The following is a 19633-nucleotide window of genomic DNA, read 5'->3' as shown; positions in this document are numbered from 1 at the left end:
AGGTGGGATATGATTACTTGACAAGGAATATTTCACTGTTGATGTAGGTGTGGGCTAACCCTAATCCTAACCCTAATCCTAAAATGCTGACCCTAAACCTAACCCTAAAATGCTAACCTTAAAACCCTAACCCTAATCCTAAAACCCTAATGCTAACCGTAAAACCCTAACCCTAGCCGCAAAACCCTAACCCTAACCATAAAACCCTCACCCTAACCCTAAAACGCTAACCCTAACTGTAAAACCCTAACCCTAACCCTAACACCCTAACCCTCACCATAAACCCTAACCCTAACCCTAAAACCCTAACCCTAACCCTAACCCTATCCCTAACCCTGTGGGGGCCAAATGGTTCTGAAGCTGTTTAATATGTCAGGAGTAAAATTCTGTGGCCTCATTCAGTCTATCCCCAGGGTGGCCTGAATTTCAAACCCTAAGTCTCTCTGTAATTACACTTTTCACAACCGGCTTCAATGAAACTGAATGATTTCCTGTGTGTGTTCCACGTCCGTATGCTCCACGTAGATTGACTACATTTCTTTGATAAAATTCACACTTGCTCATTACTCATGGTATTTCTTTGAGTTCCAGGAACATGATCCGGGACATTAATTTTCTAGTTTCCAAGGGAAAGCAAGAGGCTGGGAATGACGGGCATGAATTGGATCTGACTGTGTCGCGTCTCAACCTCGTGGTGGCCCGGGTTCATGGGCCCCTCATTACTCCCTCACCCCTTGGTGTTCTGCCCTTCCCAAGTTCCGTAGCAACTTGAAACCACAGCCTTTTTATGGAAAAATAAACTTCTCAGTAAAGGGTAAGTCCAGTAACTTAACAACCCGATGAATGCTCCAAGGCCATCGGTAGAAGAGGGCAGGTTGGGCTGGTGACGCTGAGTTAGCAACCCAGCGGCACGTCCTGCCTGAGCCTGCTGGCTAGCAGAACCCCTCGCTTTCTAGTCCAGCGAATTCGGATGATACACGAAAGTTGTATTTCCCATTTGGATATTTCCCATCCGAAGACATTGTTTGTAATAAAAAGGGCCACCAAATTTAAAAATATATGTATTCTACATGGGATGATTATGATCCTAGGTATAAGCCTTAAGAACAAGAATTCTTACCAGGAAAAAAAAAACTTCTTACCAGGGAGGGGCGCCTGGGTGACTCAGCCGGTTAAACATCTGACTTCGGCTCAGGTCATGATCTTGTGGTCTGTGAGTTCGAGCCCCGAGTCGGGCTCTGTGCTGACAGCTCAGAGCCTGGAACCTACTTCAGATTCTGTGTCTCCCTCTCTCTCTGTCCCTCCCCTGGTTGCGCTCTGTCTCTCTATCTCAAAAAATAAATAATAAGCATTAAAAAAAAAAAAGTACATATTGGGATGCCTGGGTGGCTTAGTCGGTTAAGCACCTGATTCTTGGTTTTTGCTCCAGGCATGATCTCATGGTTTGTGAGATTCAGCCGCATGTCGAGCTCTGTGCTGGCAGTGCAGAAGCCTGTTTGGGACTCTCTCTCTCCCTTTCTCTCTGCCCCTACCCTGCTCACACGCACTCTTTCTCAAAATAAGTAAATAAACATTAAAAAAAAAAAGTACATATTGCATTTATATGTTATAAAAAGCTTAAAATCATTATTTTTATTTATTTAAAAATTTTTAACGTTTTATTTATTTTTGAGACAGAGACAGAGCATGAGCATGGGAAGGGCAGAGAGAGAGGGAGACACAGAATCTGAAGCAGGCTCCAGGCTCTGAGCTGTCAGCATAGAGTCTGACGCGAGGCTCGAACTCACAAATCGTGAGATCATGACCTGAGCTGAAGTTGGACGCCCAACCGACGGAGCCACCCAGGCACCCCTAAAATCATTATTTCAAAGAGAAATTGTATGTGCGAGAATGTATCATGCCAGTAACCTGGTATTTGCTCAGTAAATGTAAGCCCCCTATTATCTCTGATAAAAAAGGAACTTCCGGCAAGAAAAACCAAGTAAAAATGAGCATTCTAGAGCAATAACCTTCTTTGATAGGATGGGAGCATCTCCATTGCTGCCCTGAGCAGCCAAAATTATAAATCAGTGGCTGTTCTAAGAGTTACACCCTTTGAGAATCTATTCTGTATTATTCAGAGAGCAGCATTTCAAGCAGCAAATCCTCCCCCCCCACCCCCAACAACAACTTTAAAAGTAGACAATAATTTTGAAACACAATTATTTCAGGGCTCTGGGAAAAGAGTGAAGAAAAAAAAACAAATTAAGAAGCATTTATTTAGGAGACTCTGCTGAGCTTCTGCACACGCAGTGTGCGTCTGCCGTGTTCTTGGGGGGGTGGTGCTTCCCCTCCCAGCCCTCCTGATTCTGCAGTAACTGAGGCGGGGTGGCTATGAAAGCCTTAGGGCTGGAGGGAGCTGCTTCGTTTTGGGTGGAAAGTGAGAAACCCACATCCAATGGCATTATCCCTACAATTAGCAGATTTGCTCAGACATTAATGGGTGGCCTTCTTATGCTGCAAGAGTTATACCTCAAAAAATGAAGGCACGTTAAGAATATTCCCAGATACGATGTTTAAGTATGTTCCTTTTATACCGACTTTCTCGAGGGTTTTAATTAAGAAAGAATGCTGAATTTTGTCAAATGCTTTTTCTGCATCGATTGACAGGATCATATGGTTCTTTTCTTTTATTAATGTGATGTATCACATTCATTGATTTGCAAATGTTGAACCAACCTTGCAGCCCAGGCATGAATCCCACCTGATCATGGTGTATAATTCTTTTTATATGCCGTTGAATTCAATTTGCTAGTATCTTATTGAGAATTTTTGCATCCATCTTCATCAGGGATATTGGCCTGTAGTTCTCTTTTTTGCTGAGTCTCTGTCTGGTTTAGGAAGCAAATTAATGCTGGCTTCATAGAATGAGTCTGGAAGTTTTCCTTCCCCTTCTATTTTTTGGAACAGCTTGAGAAGGATAAGTATTATCTCTGCTTTAAATGTCTGGTAGAACTCCCCAGGGAAGCCATCTGGTCCTGGACTCTTCTTTGTTGGGAGATTTTTGATCACTGATTCAATTTCTTCCCTGGTTATGGGTTTGTTCAAGTTTTCTATTTCTTCCTGTTTAAGTTTTGGAAGTGTGTGGGTGTTTGGGAATTTGTCCATTTCTTCCGGGTTGTCCAGTTTGTTGGCATATAATTTTTCATTGTATTCCCTGGTAATTGCTTGTATTTCTGAGGAATTGGTTGTAATAATCCCGTTTTCATTCATGATTTTATCTATTTGGGTCATCTCCCTTTTCTTTTTGAGAAGCCTGGCTGGTGCAGCCACTCTGGAAAACAGTGTGGAGGTTCCTCAAAAAATTAAAAATAGATCTACCCTATGACCCAGCAATAGCACTGCTAGGAATTTACCCAAGGGATACAGGAGTGCTGATGCATAGGGGCACTTGTACCCCAATGTTTATAGCAGCACTCTCAACAATAGCCAAATTATGGAAAGAGCCTAAATGTCCATCGACTGATGAATGGATAAAGAAATTGTGGTTTTGGGGCACCTGGGTGGCTCAGTCGGTTAAGCGTCCAACTTCGCTCAGGTCATGATCTCACGGTTTGTGAGTTCGAGCCCGTGTTGGGCTCTGTGCTGACAGCTCAGAGCCTGGAGCCTGCTTCGGATTCTGTGTCTCCTTCTCTCTCTCTACCCCTCCTCAACTTGTGCTCTCTCTCTCTCAAAAGTAAATAAACATTAAAAAAAATCTAAAAAAAAAAAAAGAAATTGTGGTTTATATACACAATGGAATACTACGTGACAATGAGAAAGAATGAAATCTGGCCTTTTGTAGCAACGTGGATGGAACTGGAGAGTGTTATGCTAAGAGAAATAAGTCAGGCAGAGAAAGATACCATATGTTTTCACTCTTATGTGGATCCTGAGAAACTTAACAGAAACCCATGGGGGAGGGGAAGGAGAAAAAAAAAAGTTGGAGAGGGAGAGAGCCAAACCATAGGAGACTCTTTTTTTTCCCCTCCAATATATGAAATTTATTGTCCAATTGGTTTCCATACAACACCCAGTGCTCATCCCAAAATGTGCCCTCCTCAATACCCATCACCCACCCTCCCCTCCCTCCCACCCCCCATCAACCCTCAGTTTGTTCTCAGTTTTTAAGAGCCTCTTATGCTTTGGCTCTCTCTCCCTCTCTAACCTCTTTTTTTTTCCCTTCCCCTCCCCCATGGGTTTCTGTTAAGTTTCTCAGGATCCACATAAGAGTGAAAACGTATGGTACCTGTCTTTCTCTGTATGGCTTATTTCACTTAGTATCACACTCTCCCGTTCCATCCACGTTGCTACAAAGGGCCATATTTCATTCTTTCTCATTGCCACGTAGTATTCCATTGTGTATATAAACCACAATTTCTTTATCCATTCATCAGTTGATGGACATTTAGGCTCTTTCCATAATTTGGCTATTGTTGAGAGTGCTGCTATAAACACTGGGGTACAAGTGCCCCTATGCCTCAGTAGTCCTGTATCCCTTGGGTAAATTCCTTGCTATTGCTGGGTCCTAGGGTAGGTCTATTTTTAATTTTTTGAGGAACCACCACACTGTTTTCCAGAGCGACTGCACCAATTTGCATTCCCACCAACAGTGCAAGAGGGTTCCCGTTTCTCCACATCTTCTCCAGCATCTATAGTAGGAGACTCTTAAAAACTGAGAAAAAACTGAGGGTTGATGGGGGGTGGGGGAAAGGGGAAAGTGGGTGATGGGTATGGAGGAGGGCATCTGTGGGGATGAGCACTGGGTGTGGTATGGAAACCGATTCGACAATAAATTTCATATTAAAAAAAAGATATCCCCAGATAGGGGCGCCTGGGTGGCTCAGTCGGGTGAGCGACCTTAGCTTTGGCTCAGGTCATGATCTCACAACCCACGGGTTCCAGCCCTGCGTGGGACTCTATGCTGGTGGTGCAGAGCTTGCCTGGAATTCTCTCTCCTTCTCTCTCCATCTCTCTCTGCCCCTCCTCCACATGTGCTCGCTCTCGCTCTCTCTCAAAAATAAATAAACATTAAAAAAAATAAAAGTAAAAACATAAACATATTCCCAGTTAAAAAAAAAAAAGTCTTAGAGAAACTGTTGCTAGCTGGCCTGCTTCAAGAAGTAGAAAAGACGTACTTCAGGCTGTAAGAAGGTGATGTGGGGTGGGAGAATCCACAGGAAAAAGTCACTTCATGTTTCTAAGCACCTAAGAAATAATGGAAATTTATCTATAGTTTAGTTTATAAATTACTAAAGGATTTGCATACATCATTTAAGCAAATTTTGGACTTAATTTGTCCAAAATGTCCTTCACTGTGCTTAGCAAATGTCAAGTCCATTCGTTTAATATTGAAATTCTGGAAATCTGCCCCCCTTTTTTTTTTAATGTTTATCTTTGAGAAAGAGACAGAGACAGAGAGAGAGAGACAGCGTGAGTGAGGGAGGGGCAGAGAGAGAGGGAGACACAGAATCCGAAGCAGCTCCAGGCTCCACGCTGTCAGCACTGAGCCCGACGCAGGGCTCGAACCCACGAACCGTGAGATCATGACCTGAGCTAAAGTCGGATGCTTAACCGACCAACCCTGGCGCCCCTGGAAATCTGCCCATCTTATAACAGTAAATCATGTTTAGCACATAGTTCATAGATGCTTTTATTGGACTGTGAAGAAAATGGGTGATGAAAAAAAATGGCCAAAATAATTTTCAGAAACTGTTCTTAATTTTTGTGGTCAGAACACTTTCAAGTGCATAATTGGAAATAATTTTACATTGTTGTGTTAATTTGATGCTTGCTTTCTTCATCCTAAAAACAATGGAAACCAGCTATAATCATGTGAGTCACCAACTGCCATTTGCTAAGTTCCATTTATATTTTCATTTTTCTAAATTACTTTTTCGCAAATTACTATTTCTGTGTACTAAATTGTGGCCTAAACCTGTCTTTTGTAGCTAACAATAAACAACAGTCTTTAAACAGTTATTTAATAAAAAGGGAGCTCCAGACAAAATATCACAACTTTAAAAAATAATAGTGATAACAGAACCTGATAAAACCTAATATTAATAGAAAAGTATATTCAGTGACACGTAAATGAAAGGACACACCAGCCTTTAAAAAACACAAACGGGGGTTGCCTGGGTGACTCAGTCGGTTGAGCGTTGGACTCTTGATTTCCGCTCAGGTCATGATCTCACCGTTTGTGAGTTCGAGCCCCGTATCGGGCTCTGTGCTGACAGTGCAGAGCCTGCTTGGGATTCTCTCTCTGCCCCTCCCCACTTGTGCACGCTTGCACGCACACTCTCCCTCTCAAAAAAAATAAAATAAACTTAAAAATAAAAACACACGGATATCAGTAGAATCGTATCACGATGTCATTTAACGATGGATTTTTGCGAGTGGAAGAGTGGAAAGGATTTGTTCTATTCTTGGGTGACCTGTTTATATTTTATCGCTTATTCATTATGACTGCAGAAAATACAGCACAACTGTGTTTACTCTTTTCCTATCAAGAAAAGAATCTCTTTTAATGGCAGCCTTATGGCCAAGACATGCTAGTCAGAAGTTACTCCAGTGAAATGCCACAAGAGTCATGGGTTTGTAAGCAAACTCCAGGGTGTCTGTTCTAAAACTTGGCGGTGAGACATGAGCTCAGCTAGGGCGGGGTGTGATGGGCCACGTGAAATCCGACTTTCTGAGAAGGTGCTGCCCCTCCCAGTCTCCTGGGCCGGGTGAGGGTGGTGGTAGTTTAAGAAGTACTGAGAACCATAGGGGCGTCAGTAACCGACCCATGATCTCATGGTTTGTGGGATCAAGCCCTGAGTCAGGCTCTGCACTGACAGCACGGGGCCTGCTTGGGACTCTCCCTCTCTCTCTGCCCCTCCCCCACTGATGCACGCTAAATGAATGAATGAATAAATAAATAAATAAATAGTACTTAGAACCATAATTGTGAATAGGAACTGTTTTATGTGGCAGGCCCTTGGGGTAATTTTCATTTCCGTTTCTCTCTACCTTTGTCTTCCTTCCTTCCTCTCTGTCTCTCCCTCTTCCCTCCGCTGCTTTCCTTCCTCCTGACTTTCCTCCCTCCCCTCCTGCCTTCTCTCTTTTATGCATTCTGAATTTTAATGTTTGCAATACTTGTGTAATAAAATTAAGAAAAAGTTTCTGGGGGCGCCTGGGTGCCTCAGTCGGTTAAGCGTCTGACTTTGGCCTGGGTCATGATCTTGCCGTTTCTGAGTTCGAGTCCTGTGTCAGGCTCTGTGCTGACAGCTCAGAGCGTGGAGACTGTTTCCATTCTGTGTCTTCCTCTCTCTCTCTCCCAGCCCCTCCCTCACTTGCGTGCACTCTCTCTCTCTCTCTCAAGTAAATAAACATTTAAAAAATTTAAAAAAAGAAAGACTTCTAAAAATACTAAAAATTTCTAGTATTTGAATTTTCTTTTACTTTTTTTTTTTTCACTACAAAAAGGAAAATAAGAAAGGAGTTTCAAGCAATACCAGCTGTGCAAAGGGGTCCTTTGTGCCCTTGCTGGGGGGTCAGCAAGGCTCATCACAACTGTATAACATAAGAGCCTGGTGCGCAGGCCTTTGACAGCTTCTATCTCTTGCCCCACTCTACAGGCAGAGAAGATGGCTTAGAGAACTCATCAGAAACTTCCCACCACTCTCGGGACCGATTCTAAGCTCCAGTGTGACTAGAGTCTGGGAAACCAGGCAGGATATGGAGAACACAAAGGGAAAAGGTCAGGAGAAAAGTGTGTGTAGGGGAGACCCTGTCAGACTTTGTGGGTTGTTTGACCATGCTGCGTTTTATTCCAACTGACATGGGAAGCCATGGGAGGGCTTTGAGCAGAGATCATTCTGGCTACTCCATTGAGAACGGCCTGAAGAGGGGCAAGGGTAGAAGCAAAGAGGCCTGCTGGGAGGCGGCTACTGCCACGATCCGGGTAAGCAGTGATGGTGACTGGACCAGAATGGGAGAAGGTGATGGGCAGAACTGGTGGGATTCTGTGTCCACGCTGAAGACAGAGCCCATAAGATCTATGTGGATCAGATCCCAGATGAGAGAAAGTGCCAAGGATGAATCTCAGGTTTTTGGCCTGAGCAACCATGACCATGGAATTACTATAGTGATAAGGAAGATTGAAAGAAATTGGGTTTTTTGGAGGGAGAGGGAGTGGTGTAGGAATAATAGGGATAGAGCAGAAGTTGAGTTAGACATGTTCATTTTGAGATACCTATTAGCAAGCCACGTCCTGGAGTGATATCCTTGGGTCGGCAGGAGGAGATGGGCTGTGGCTCATAGGTGGGGGACGGGACCACAGACTGTTTATTCCCAATACTTGGAGGTAAAATAAAAATATGGGCATAGTAGAGGGAGATGAATGGATGGGGTGGCAAGGGCTTGTGCAAGTTCTCTGTTTTCTCAACGAGGAGAAGCAAGGATATCCGAGCTAAGAGTGAATGTGGGGGACAAGGTAATCAGAGAGTTCTGAGAGACAACGTGTGTGAAATAGTCACCTAGAAGAAAGGCAACACGAGTGGACAAGGGCAGATAGTGTCTAGTATTGGCATAGTGGTTATGAATTTAAAGTGAGACCAGTCAGAATGGTCACACATTTTTCTCCAACCTATTCTGGTTCAGGGTCTCTCAAAAAGCTGCAGTCAGAATACCAGCCGGGGCTTAGGTGGGTTTTCTGCGTCCAGGGCTCATGGGACTGCACTCAAGGTATCAGCTGGGCCGCATTCTCATCCGGAGGCTAGATTGGGATGGAATCCACTTCCAACACTCAGGTCGTGGCAGAATTTATTTTCTTGTAGGACTGAAAACTCCAGGAGGGGTTATTTGTTTGCCTCTCTTTTTGCCAATTCAAGGCCACTGTCAGCCCTGGAAGATGTGTGAAGTTTCCTGCCACATGGGCCTCTCTGTAGGCAGTTCGCTTCATGACATTTTGTTTCATTAAGGCCCAGCCAAAGAGTGAAAGTGAGTCCTGTAGCAAGAAGTCTTAATGTAACCCAGTTATGGGACCCATTACTTTTGTCATATAGCATAATGTATTCACGGGAGTGACATCCATCACCTTCTCCTTAGTTAGTTAGAAGCAAGTCACAGGTCCTTCCCACGCTCAAGGGGAAGGGATTATACAATCCAGGAGGCAGGAATCATGGGTGTCACCTTAGAGTCTGTCTGCCACACCATCCAATTCTCAATACCTGATACCCAGTAAGCCAAACTTAGGAAAGTATTTATTTATTTATTTATTTATTATCTTTTTGAGAGAGGGAGTGAGCTGGGAGGCGCAGAAAGGCAGAGAGAGCGAGAGACAGAGAATCCCAAGCAGGTTCCAAGCCCATCATGGAGTTTGATATGGGGTTCTATCTCATGACTGTGAGATCATTACCCAAGACGAAATCAAGAGTCAGATGCTTACGTGACCGAGGTACCCAAGCACCCCAGGAAACAGTTTTTTTTTTTTTAAACTTAAGAGTTTTTATTCTGAGTCAGAAACTATTCTAAGCACTTTAAAAATATTAATCCCCACAGCAACCCTAGTAGGTAGGCCCAACTATTATCTCCATTATGGGAGGAGACTGGACAGAGATATCAATGAACGCCTCTAAGACCTCTCAGCTAAGTAACTACAGAGCCGGGACTCAGACTCATGCTCTCTGCCTTCCAAGTCCATACTCTTCTCTATTATGTTAAGTCAAAAACAAAGTCAGTGAATCAATGACACAGGAAATAATTACCCAGCAGGTCAGAGAACCCAAGCAAATTTTTTTTTTTTTAACTTTGTTTTTAATGCTTACTTATTTTTGAGAGAGAGAGAGCACGAGTCGGGGAGGGGCAGAGAGAGAGAGAGAGAGTCACACACACAGAACTCGAAGCAGGCTCCAGGCTCTGAGCTGTCAGCACAGAGCCGGATGAGGGGCTCGAACTCACGGACCCTGAGATCATGACCTGAGCCGAAGTCGGACGCTCAACCGACTGAGCCACCCAGGTGCCACCCAAGTAAATTTTGAGTCTATATTTTTGTAACTCCATTTCTAAACCAAGCCATTTGGCACTTTCAGAGACTTTCACTGAGCTACGGGGTCTCTCTTCTATTAACACGAAGTAAGACAGGCCAAACGGAGTTGTGGAGCCTGGAACCAAAAAAAAAAAAAAAAATGGGGAGGGACTTGTTGCTGTGCCTGCGATTTCTTGGAGGCGATGTCCCATTTTATCTTTTCCTTATTTACCTGGAAAACATAAAGCAAATTTCATCTGTTGTAGGTTCCTAAAGAAAGAATAGGTGATCAGAGACATCGCCAACACTAATGACTTGTGATAGACCTTTGTGGGTCCTGCATAGTGAGTTGAGAAACCTGGGAGACAAAATGCACAGTAGATCCAAACATGCAGCCCTTACCAGCAGAGCTGAGAAGCCACATTTTGAAAAAATCCTTCGCAACTGAGAAACCGTGCTGTTAAAGGTCATGCAGCCATAGGTGGGGTGGGGGGCAGATTTGGAACAAACTATGTTAAGGTTCTGGTTTCAGTGTAGCTCAGAAGCCACTTCGGGCTAAGTTTCTGAGGGATTTCCCCTGGCGATAGTACAACTGTGCATTAGAAAGATCCACTCCAATGGGCCCCCCAAAGTAGGCATTAAATATTTGACCCAGGGTCCCTAATGGTAGACATTTGTATCGTTACATAGCAATAGACGGCTGACTTCTAATCTTGCTTCTGCTTCTTAATTGCCTATTTATTCTATTCTGTCCTTAGGGAAACCACTTCACTTTTGGGAGATTTGGTTTCCTTATCTGTAAATTAAGGGAGGTGGACCGGATAATCTCTAGCCGACAGCACCGCAATGGAATGTCAAGTCCACTCTCCTGCATCATACAGACCTTCTTAAGGTGGAATACTGAGGCTCTACGTCTCCATACTTAATTGCACACCAACACCCTCTTGTTTACTTTCTCCCCAGCTCATTCCACTTTGTTATTTTCGTACTTTCTCGATTGCAGTCGGTTTTGAGGGGCTGTACTTTCAGTAAAAAAAAAAAAAAAAAAAAAAAGTCATCGAACAGGCTGTATCTGTTATTTCACAGTATTTTGAAGCACACCCTGTGCTACAGAAAAGTTAGGGCTTGGGAGGAGTGGTGAGCTGAGTAAGTCGGGATGGTCTCCTGGGGAAACAAGTACTCATGTCCTAGGAAGCTGTCAACAGGAAAGTCAAAGCCCTAATCCCTCCACCACCCATGTGTTTGTCTCTTGGAAACAGTGATCTCATGAATGCTCAGACCTACTTTATGGAACTTTTCTTTGAGCCAGACTCTCCTGGTGATTGGATGTACTTCTGAGAAGGAACCTGGGTCCTTTTGGAAGTTCAGTGACCTAGCTGAGGCCCTCGCATTCAGGGCAATGAAGGGAGGACACCTTGGGAGGTGCCCCACTAACCCAGTCCACTGTTTGAAAAATGTGGGTGGCTCGTCCTTGGTTGTACAACACGGGAAAGTGTGGACAGGTGGGCTCATGTCCCACACAATTGCGTGAAAAACAAGAAGCTTCTTTTAGTTGTTAAGTAGCGTACCTGCTTTTCTTTTTTCTTTAAAAAAATTTTTTTTTTAACATTTATTTATTATCGAGAGACAGAGAGAGACAGAGTGTGAGCAGGGGAGGGGCAGAGAAACTGGGAGACACAGAATCTGAGGCAGGCTCCAGGCTCTGAGCTGTCAGCACAGAGCCCGACACGGGGCTCGATTCCACAAACCACGAGATCATGACCTGAGCTGAAGTCGGACACTTAACCGACTGAGCCACCCAGGAGCCCCAGCATACCTGCTTTTCTGAAATTAAAAGAAATATATACTCTTCTAATTATCAAATACTTTTCACTTTAGAGGTTTAAAAAAAAAGTTAGAAAAAATTTAGAAATTTGGGGAACATTTTACAAAAAAAAAGCATCCAAAAGAATATAAAAAGTACTATAATCCCATTGTCCCTAAAAGACCCAAACATAAGACCTTCTTTTGTATGCCCTTCTGAATTTTTTAATTTGGGTGCTATTGTCTCCTAAATGACCATGTACAGTTGAACCTTGAATTAGTTAAGTTTCTGGGGAGTCAAAGTTATATGAGGATTTCGGCTGCCTGAGATGTTGGTGCCCCTTACCACCTCTTTGTTCAAGGATCAGCTGTATATAAAAAACACCTTAAAGGACAGAAATAGCTCTTCAGAGTAACAAGTTTCTGGATGTTTATCTGGCGAGATGAGATGTATAGAATGCCTGTCATACTCCAGACACTCTTAGATTCTTTCTCATTTAATTTGTACTACACCCATGCGAAGTAGGTATTATCCTCATTTTATAAGCAGAAAATTGAGGTTAAGAGTTTCTAAGCTGACACATAGCTTCTGAGGTTGTGTGATATATATATGTGGTATATATATATATATATTAAATGTTTATTTATTTTTGAGAGTGAGAGACAGAGACAGAGTGCGAACTGGGGAGGGGCAGAGAGATAGGGAGACACAGGATCCCAAGCAGGATCCAGACTCTAAGCTGTCAGCACAGAGCCTGACTCGGGGCTCGAATTCACGGACCCTGAGACCGTGAGATCATGACCCAAGCCGAAGTCGGATGTTTAACCGACGGAGCCACCCAGACACCCCTGAACTGTGATTTTGAATCTGCATCTCCCAGTTTGCATTTTTCTAAACTCTCCTATATTTGTCAGGGAGTAGAAACATGGGAGAGTAACAATTAGTATATTTTTTAATTTTTTTAATGTTTAATGTTTTTTTAATGTTTATTTATATTTGAGCTGTCAGCACAGAGCCTGACGTGGGGTTTGAACTCACCACCCACTAGATCATGACCTGAGCCGAAGTCTGATGCTCAAAACACTGAGCCACCCAGGCGCCTGACAATTAGTATATTTTTAGAAAGCAACTGTGCAAATTCTCTTCCTTTCATTTAAGGTCACAATGCTATCTATATTCAGTTACGTCATTGTGGGCAGGCTTCTAGGTCTCTTTAAGTGGAACCTGAGCATATTAATGGGAGTGAATTTGTTCTTCTCAGTTATGAAGGATTTGAGAGAAATGTTCCTTATGGTACTGCGAATCCAAATAACAAGATGCAATGGTGATACTATGGAAAGGTATCCAGGACCTAGAACTAGCAACTGACGTAGAGTAAGCACTCAAATAACAATCACTGATGTTTATTAGTGTTCATTCACTCTGTTCTATACTCTTCGCTTGTATTCACTGGTTCAATCCTTACAACAACCCTAAGGGCATTTCTATTATTGTTTCTATTTTATAGGTGAGAAAATTGATGCATGAGTTAATGAACTTGCCAAAGATCACACTCAATAAAAAAGCTGGAATTCTGTCTTCGGATCCCCTGCTCTTAACGACTATACTATAAATCTTTCAAATAAATGGATGACATTCTGGGATCATGAAAAATGGAGAATATTCTAGCTTCTAAATATGAATCTACCGGTATTACTTCTTTCAGTTACTTAAAGCGGTGGGTGATTGTGCAAACGACAAAGTTAATTAAAAGACCCTGGTACTTGATAAGGTAGAAGAAAGGCACCCGAATGCCTGATATTCTTTATGTAAGGTGCTATGTTAAATCTGTTTTTTTGTTTTGTTTTTTTATTCTCAACATTTGGACTTCTTGCAACACCGTGCAAAGCGCAATGCAGCTCAAAATGTAAACGCAGCTTTTAGGAGCCCAGGGCTGAGCATATAAACTGCCATGTGTACACCCACATCAGGTATGTAACAGGACTGACGGTATGCAACAGGCAATTATAAACGGCGGCCGTGCAACGGTCATGAAGGTCATCCAGCAACCAACAGTTTCGTGTCGAATACTGAGGAGGTTAAGTGCACCATCACACAAAACGGACGCCTGGGCTCATTCTCACTAGCGCGCTTTTCATTACCTAAGTCCTCTCTTTTCGGTGACTGTGTAAAAGTAAGCGGGCCTGGCTTCCCGCGCTGGGGACCTGAAATGCCATAAAGCAGAAGGCCAGTCGGGGCCCTTCCGGGCATCCGGCGAACCCGAGACGAAACAAGGCCAGCCCAAGGTCGGAGGGTGCCCCAGGTCCGCCCTCCAGGGTCCGTGCGGAGCGACGTCCGCATTTCGCAACCCGCCGCACGGGCGGTCGGAAATCCACCAGCTGCTGGATGACACCGCTCTCCGCCCAACTCCGCGATCCGCTTCTGCCTACGGGGTGCGGCCGAGCCAGGGCCAGGCGAGGACCAGGAGCCGCGGGCTGTTAGCTCGCGGGACCAGCCGGTGACGCCAGGGCGCTCAGAGCAGGGCGTGAGCGACAGCCCCGGGGCTCCGGTCACGTCCCACTGCTGACGCTGCGCACACCTCTCCCCGCCCGCGGCGCGCCGAGGGGCGAGGCTGCCTGAGGACCGGGTTCCCAGCGCTGTCCCCATTGGGCCAGGGAATGCTGACGCGAAGGCCCCGCCTCCGGCCAGGCCCCGCCCCCCGGCGCCAGCGTCAACGCCGGCGCTCGCGGCGCTGACGTGTCCGGGCGGGCGGTGGCGGCTCCTCCCGGCGCCCGCAGCCACTCGTCGCTGCGAGAGAGGGGCGGGGTGGCCGGGGCCGCGCTCCCCGGGGCCAGCTCGCGGCCCGCCCCGCCGCCCCGGCCCCCCGGATGAGGGTATATATTCGGAGCTGGCGCGGGACGCCGAGGAGTGGCCGCACGGAGCCGGAGCCGGGCGGAGCCGCGATCACGCTGAGGGAGGTGAGCGGCTCCCCGCCCAGTCGGGTCTTCCCCCGCCACCCGCCAGCCTGGAGGGGACGCCGGGGGCCCGGCCCCACCGCGCGCACGCTCCCGGGGCCACGTCGGTGCTCGGCGCCCGAACCTGGCCCTGGCGGAGGAGTCCGCCCCGCGCGCCCCGCAGGCGCTTTCCGAGCTCGGAGACCCCGCTGGGGAGGGCGCCCCTCCCCCGGCTTTGCGGGGGGACCCGGATGGGGCAGTGCTTGCGGTCGGGGGTTTGTCGAGCGGCGGGGAGTGGGCCTCACCTGGATGGGGGGCGGGAGCCTTGAGGTTCTGCGGCCGGGGCCTTGCGGACAGGTTCGGCGAGCTCGGGGACCGCGGGGTGGGGACAAGCGGTCGTTGGAACTGTCCGCTGGGAAGGGGCTGGCTGGCATTTGAGAGGGAGAGAATTCTGAGGGCGTTGACGGGAGGAGTGGAGACACCTGCGGGGGGACGTGAGCGGGGGACAAAGCCTGCTTGCCCCTTTTGGTTGGTTGGTTGGTTGGTTGGCTGGTTTGAATGCTGGTAGTGGGAGAGGGTGGAGATTGCGGGCTTTCCCCGGGCTTGGCCAGGCAGGAGGGTGGGGATTGGAGGGCTGAGAGCACACATGTGCTGAACATATGGCTTCCTGAAGATTGTATTAAGTTTGGCCTGATGCTCTTCTCTGTTTATTTGTGCCCCGTTTGTGAAACGTGAAATCAGGTAGCAGCGATGATGGTAATAGGCTGTCATTCTGCAGTGCTTTTCGTTTAAGGACTTTTAAGGTGAAATTTGTAGGTGTGGACCAGGGGTTTACAGGAAGCTGAAGGCAGTTTCTGTACCCTGACTGTTGGTGAGTTGGCTCACTTAGCTGGGATTAAGAAAGACTCCGTAGGGTGTGCTGCCAAGCATTTATAGGATTCAGTGGTTATGGCTCAAGTCCAAGGCTGTTTTTCTAAAGTTCTAAGAAGTTTACTTATCAATTTTGGGGGGCAAAATGTAGCAGCGGAGATAGGAGCAGGAAGGAGACCAGAAAAGGAGAGGAATTTCTTTCATAGTGGCATTTAAATTCTAATAAAGGTATATTTGATAATGGCAGAGTTTTACCAAATTTGTCATTGTTTTTGATGCAGATGTATTAGGCTATGGGCATATACCAAAGTCTGTCATAATTTCTACAGCAGATCCTTAACTTTTTCAGACTTTGCTTGTCAAAATAAAAATCCTGGTCTAACTCTTGTATTTACGACTGCTTACCATCACACACACATCCACACTTCTCTCTTACCAGAATTATTGGGGAGAATGCTACTATTTTTGTGGTTATTTTTTTCCTTCCAAAAAACCCATGGATAAATTATTCTTACTCAAAACCCAAGTATGATTGTTCTGTCGGGAGCATTTACACAGTTATATAACTTGGCACTTGTGATCTTGTCAACCTTTGCGGACCACCAGTGGTCTAAGGCCAGGGATCACAGTGTAACCTATAGGGGGGAAAATGTAACCTATAGTTGTCTTATTTGCATGGATCCATTTTTCCCAGGCATCTGAAGGTGGATGGCTGTCTAGTGACTTTTTTAGGAAAAGATTGATTTATATCTTAAAATGTTATGTTATTATGTTTGCATATGTGTTTTAATAGGCAGAGTTCTCTCCAATCTTGCCTCTCCTTTGAGGGTGTGTGAGGAAGGCTGGTTTTATCGTCTTCATGAGGAAATGTGTACCCAGGGAGGTGGAACGATTTACACAGGATCAAATGATGGGGAGGGACCAAGAACTAAGACTCCCAGGTCCTCAGTTACATGGTTTCCTGATCTTCCCACTACAGTATGTTCCTCTAAATCTGGAGCTCCTTTAAATACCGTAGTATAGATGCGACCAAGGCCCCCATTCCTTGGAAAATGGTTTGATGTAAAACTCTCTCAACTGTCTGGGTTTTTTTTTTTGTTTGTTTACTTGATGTATTTTTTTTAAGTTTTAAAATTTGTTTATTTTGAGAGAGAGCGCGAGCGAGTGGGGGATGGGCAGAGGGAGAATCCCAAGCAGGCTCTGGCATGGTCAGTGCAGGGCCCCAGGTGGGGCTCGAACTCTTGAACCATGAGATGACCTGAGCTTAACTGACTGAGCCACCCAGTGCCTCTACATGATGTATTTTTTTAATTAAAAAATAATGGTGTTCTGTCTCTTGAAACCTTTTATCAATCAACAGAAATGCCGTTTAATATCCTAATGCGTGGCCAAGGCTCAGTCTTCTAACTTTTTTTTTTTTTTTTAATCCGTCTACACTTGCCGGGGATCTCTTTCGTTTGATAACTTAATATCATGTATAGTGATGAGCTTGGAAGTTTTATCTTTAGCTCCAGTAGTACCTCTGAACTTTAGACTACTACATTCTGCTGTCTCCTCGGCATTTCTATTTGGATGTCTAATAGGCATCTTGAACTTAACGTGACCAAAAGTGAAGTATTGATTCCCCCACTCTAGGCACCTAGTCCTAAACCTGCCCCCCTCCTACTGTTCCCCACTTCAGCAAATGGCACCACCACTCGAGAGTCCTCTTTGCTGGATTCCTAGCTTTCTCTCTGTCTCCACATTCCATCCATTACCGAATCCTGTAGGATTAGAATCCACATTTCATCACTGCTCTAAGCCAGTGTCATCTCATCTAGACTATTGTGGAAGTTTCTTTAAAAAATTTTTTTATATTTATTTATTTTAGAGAGAGAGAGAAAGACAGAGATGAGTGGGAGGAGGGGCAGAGAGCAAGGGAGATACAGAATCTCCCTGAAGCCGACTCCAGGCTCTGAGCTGTCAGCATAAGAGCCTGATGTGGGGCTCGAACTCACAAACAGCAGGATCATGACCTAAGCCGGAATCAGACGCCCGGCTGATTGAGACACCAACCATCTGCTTGCTTCTACTTTTGCCGTCTATTAGTCTTTCCCCCCCACCTAGGAATGGAATGATCCTTCTGAGGCCTCAGTCAGACCGTGATGCTCCCCTGCTCCACGTTCCCCAGTGGCTTCCTCAAACCCAAAGTTTTTACTTTGACCCCAAGGGCCTACTTGATCTGCTCAGTGTCCTTCCGCCTCAGTCACTGGGGCTCACTCTGCTCCTGCTGCGTTGACCTTGCTGTTCCATGTACATGTCACACGTTGCTGTTTTACAACTGCTGCAGTTACAGCTTCCTGTCCCTAGAATGTTCCTCTCCAGGATTCTGACTTGCTTGCTCTCTTCATTCGTACGGACTGTCAGATGTCCCAGAGGTCCTCCCCAACTACCCCATTTAAAATACCCACCATCCCCTTGTTGGGCTTTCACCCCTTAGCCCACTTCTTTCTGCCTGACGTTTTATGCCTGTCCCTCATACTGGAACGCGGCGTGCGCATTGTCACCTTGTGCATTGCCGCGTCTGTGTCACCTACATGAGCGCCTGGCAGACAGTGAGTGCTCGTTAACTATTCAGGGAATTAACAATGGCACGTGACCGTGAAATAATGTTCCTCCATAAACTGTCTACTGATGTATCTTTGCATGTGAAAAGGAAACTTTCAGCAGCAGCCTGTTTGTTGGAGGGTAGGCTCGTCATCTGTCTCTCAGTGGACGTAGCACAGAGACAAGTTCAGCCTCATCCGCCCATTTCCCAGCACTGTGCCTTGTTCCTTGAATACGGTTGTTTACCAGAGCCGTTTTTCGTGCTCTTCCCACTGGCTGGAGTTTCTTCTACCGCGTGCACTTCTGGCAGACTTCTTTTTCTCCCACAGTGCCCGACTCAGCAGCTCTCCTCCAGTTCTGGAGGCTGTAGTCGGTGGTCTGGAGCGCAGTTTCGCTTTTTTTTTTTTTTTTTAATTTTTTTTTTCAATGTTTATTTATTTTTGGGACAGAGAGAGACAGAGCATGAACGGGGGAGGGGCAGAGAGAGAGGGAGACACAGAATCGGAAACAGGCTCCAGGCTCCGAGCCGTCAGCCCAGAGCCTGACGCGGGGCTCGAACTCACGGACCGCGAGATCGTGACCTGGCTGAAGTCGGACGCTTAACCGACTGCGCCACCCAGGCGCCCCTCGCTTTTATAACAGTAGCTGATGACATTCACGGAGGGCTTTTTTACGTGTTAAATGCTTTTCATTTGAATTCAGGAATCCTCTTAACCTTAGAGGTGAGTACTGTTTTTATCCTCATTTTAGAGACGAGAAAAATTGAGGCACAGAGAAGTTGAGTAACTTGCTCAAGGTCACAGAATTAGGAAATAGTGGCGCGGGGGTCTGAACTCACCGTGCTGACTGGGCCCAGTTTCTACCAGTTACACTGACCCTCTTAAATGAGACCTTGGGTTGAATTCTTTGTCTTTCCTCTGTGTATGGAAGTTATTATTGTCTGATGGAAAGATCATAGGCATCGGGGTCAGGTTTATCTGGGTTAAAATTCCTGATTTTTGCCTACTGGGTAAGTAGCCTTGGGCAAATTACTTAATCTCTTCGAGCCTCGTTTTCTCATTGGTTGTAATTTCACTTATGCCTCCGAACCTGGTGAAGAAAACTCTATTATTCCCATTTTGCAGATGCAGGTAACAGAGTCGAAGCTATCTATGACTTGGCCCAAGCAGTAGAGCCAGGAATAAAAGTCAGTTCTGTTTGATTCCTTAATCAATAAAGATTCGCTTGAATGAAGCTAGAGTATGTGAGGCAGGCCTTTAAGGCTGAGTGAGATTTCGGTACATAGGAGAGTCTAAAGGAAGTACTTGGAGGTAAGGATGAGGGTCTTAGGTGACAGCAGGTAGAATTGTGTCCTACCCTGATAATAAGGTTTCATTTTTGTTTCATATGGAAGCCTTAATTTCGTTAGGA

The 19633-nt window shown here is 45.6% G+C and overlaps 1 protein-coding gene and 1 long non-coding RNA gene across 4 annotated transcripts in view; both read left to right on the top strand.

Moving 5' to 3' along the window:
* Nucleotides 1–597: 597 nt before the first annotated feature.
* LOC125155700 (uncharacterized) lies at nucleotides 598–13487 on the top strand. Its single transcript, XR_007148315.1, has 3 exons — nucleotides 598–814; nucleotides 7641–7762; nucleotides 13342–13487. It is a non-coding gene; the product is annotated as an uncharacterized LOC125155700 (long non-coding RNA).
* Nucleotides 13488–14552: 1065 nt separating this feature from the next.
* Nucleotides 14553–19633, top strand: part of UAP1 (UDP-N-acetylglucosamine pyrophosphorylase 1) — a 38319-nt gene continuing 33238 nt past the window's right edge. For 2 of the 3 annotated variants that reach the window (XM_047840374.1, XM_047840373.1), the window contains exon 1: nucleotides 14554–14791. The gene's annotated coding sequence lies outside the window, so the exon portion shown is untranslated. Of the gene's footprint in view, nucleotides 14792–19633 lie in introns of all 3 variants that reach the window. The other variant, XM_047840372.1, reaches the window with a different exon arrangement.

Source organism: Prionailurus viverrinus, chromosome F1 (genome assembly GCF_022837055.1).
Source record: "Prionailurus viverrinus isolate Anna chromosome F1, UM_Priviv_1.0, whole genome shotgun sequence".
Taxonomy (NCBI): Eukaryota; Metazoa; Chordata; class Mammalia; order Carnivora; family Felidae; genus Prionailurus; species Prionailurus viverrinus.
Note: the sequence above shows the minus strand (reverse complement) of the source record. Positions and strands in the feature narration are given on the sequence as shown.